The sequence below is a fragment of the Fukomys damarensis genome, unplaced genomic scaffold (assembly GCF_012274545.1).
Source record: "Fukomys damarensis isolate Sample0158 unplaced genomic scaffold, DMR_v1.0_HiC HiC_scaffold_21, whole genome shotgun sequence".
Lineage (NCBI taxonomy): Eukaryota > Metazoa > Chordata > Mammalia > Rodentia > Bathyergidae > Fukomys > Fukomys damarensis.
Genome location: NW_022900933.1, coordinates 40,911,890 through 40,914,792, shown reverse-complemented (window position 1 = coordinate 40,914,792; position 2,903 = coordinate 40,911,890).

The window sequence follows — 2,903 nt, the reverse complement described above, 5'->3', positions numbered from 1 at the left end:
CCGGGTAATTAAAAAAAAAAAAAAAAAAAAAAAAACTACACACAAAAAATAATGGAAGATGGGACTTTACAAATTCTATGGCTATGAAGAGATAATAATGGCATATTACGCACAACTCTATACCAATAAATTTGATAATGTAGACTGAATGAGAAATCCTTAAAAGGCACAGTCTACTAAAACTCACTCTAGAAGAAAGAAATAACCTGAATAGTCCTATATCTAATAAAGACATTAGAATTCTCAGCTAAAACTCCAACAAAGAAAAGTCTGGGGCTGGGGCATTGGAGGATCACAAAGCAGATTCTAACCTTTTGGGGTGAGGAAAGCCTGTTCACAACCCTGGGTGTGGTGAACAATTCTTGAGCACACGTCTGTGGCATTAAATCGTACATGCTCAATGTGCGCTTTACTGCATGTGAACCTTCAGGCTGGAAGACCCACACTGGTGCCTCCTCCTTGCCCCTGCCCTCAGCTCTCGTGACCCAAGCAGCTGCACAGCAGCCAGTCTTGGGGAACACAGAGACAGTAAGGAGCCACCCGCTGGCCTGCAGCTTCCCTCTGACCACCCTCCACTGCCACACTGGAGGATGCAGCCTCCCTAGAGCCTGTCCAGCCCTCACCCAGACCAGGCCTTGTGGTCCTGTGGGGCCACAGGACCAGGCAGGCACTCGGACGCCCCTGCTGTGCCAGGGGCTCCCCTGGGAGGGGCAGGGGCAGGGCCTACCCCCGCTTCCAAGCTCTTCTCCCCTGCTGCAAGCTGCTGTATAAGACAGGCACAGACTGCAGCTCCTCCCAGTTCGCTTGGAGCCTGGGCCTCTGCGTTCCTCTCAGTGAGTCACCAATTTAGCATACTGGCTGAGCAACTTCAGTGGTGACCAGGAGAAGGGGGGGCCTTCAGAGAGACAGGCTTTCCTCCCATGGGAAAAAGGAGCTGGTCAGTGTCCATGTGGGCAGGGTGATGTGTACCGGGCACTAGGACCCTTCCTCCCGGCTTGCCTGGCCCTGAGGAGCGCCCACAGCACAGCCTGGGAGATAGGTCACTCATGCAGGGCCTCTTGGCTGCTCCCCCGGTGGCATGGCCAGAGGGGGCTCAGAGTCCTGGCACCACTCAGAGGGGCAGAGGAAGCAGAGCATAAGATGCTGTGGCTGCAGTCCCAATCACACCCCCATGGAAACAAGTCGGTGGGAAGCTGAGTGGACCCTGGCCAGGGTCTCGTGACCAAAAAGAACGGACACGGCACCTACAGTGTCTTTGTCTGGAGAGACAGGGAGGCTGGGAGTGCAGCAGGCTGTGGTACTGGTAAGTTGAGTCTAGGGTCTGCTGAGTAGGGGCTGCTTGTCCTCCTGGGGCCTTGGCTTTGCAGTTTGCCTTACACAGATGGCCTCTTCCCTACCGACCCTCCCACTGGATCATTCTGAGACAGCACTCTGCAGCAAGCCCCACTGCCTTTCTTGCAAGAGGAAGATGAAGGTATTCCCAGAGCACAAGGGACTTGCCAGTGTCACCTGCTTGTAGGTGACAGAGCTGGGGTTTGAACCCACCACAGACTCTCAGCCCCCAGGACCAAGGCAGGGAGGGAAGGTGGGGCAAGTTCCTCTGCCTCTCTCCAGCCCTTCAGCACTCACCCCTCCTGCAGGAACAGCCCAAAGCCTCCAGCTGGGAAGGGCACAGCAAGAAGCAGTTCCGAGCCACTGGAACAGGGTCCCACAGGTGTCCAGCCTGGCTGCCTGCACCCAGAGGGGTCCTTCTCCCCAGCAAGGAGAAAGCTGGTGGCAGAAGGCAAAGGACAGAGGCAGGGCTGGGAGTGGGTACCGGGGAGAGTCTGGGACATCCCCACATTTCTGCTTGTCTGCGGAGGGAAGGGAAAGGGAGGTTGGCTTGAGAAGGGGATGGGGGGGCATCAGGGGGATGGGCCCTGGAGGAAAAGCACAAGCAGCTGCATGGACACAGGGTGCTGTGGAATGTTTATTCTCAGCCTACAATGTACATGTCTACACCACGCAGAGAAGGGATGTGCCTATGTGCACCGCCCAGCCCCTCACCACACCAAGGTACAAGCACAATACAGTGTGAGATGAAATTGCCACCAAGTGGGCATGGCAGCCTCGGGCAGCATCACTGCTGAGACCCCTGGGCACCAGACCGCCTGGCATGGGCTGTGCTGCCCATGTCCCGGAGCTCTGCAGCCAGCAGGAAATGCCCAGGCATGTCCCCCAAGTGGCCCAGAAGCTCCCCAAAACACTGGGCCAAGGAGGCTGGGCCAAGGCCCCAGCATCCCAGAGGGTGCAGCAGGACCAGCTGGCCCGGTGGGCTCCCGATGGTCAGCACCACGCCTAGGAAAGGACCTGGCTGCTGGAGGTGGGGACACAATGGCCCTTTACCAGGTGCCTCCCAGGCCCACCTGGAGCCCTGCACCAGTCTGCCCTGGGCCTCTCCCATGGGAGCTGCCCCCCATCAGGGCAGCCTCCATCCCACTGGGGACTCCAGCCACACCTGGCTGCAGGCCTGCGGTCTCCCGACCTCCTCCTCAGCCCGCTTCTGGCCCTCCGTGGGGTCCTTAAACGGCACACACAGGTCCCCTGGCTCCCGGGCCGCACGCGCTCCCCCACGCCAGAAGGGTCTCTGCGGATGGATCCCCATCCCTCTCCAGCCAGGAGGGTGCGGCCTGCCCAGCTCTCAGAGCCTCCTTTACCTAGCCGGGAACCCAGCAGTTTCGACGGGGGTGCCCCCCTCCGGGAGAAGGAGGGTGCCGAGAGCAGGGCGTCTCCAGGCCTGCGACGCTCCAGGAGCGTGGGGGACGAGGCACCCCCAGCCAGAGGTTCCCACAGCCGGAGCGGCCACGCTCGGCTGAGCTGAGCTCTCTCAGGCCCCGGGAAGCACAGACAGCGCCGGGCCAGGT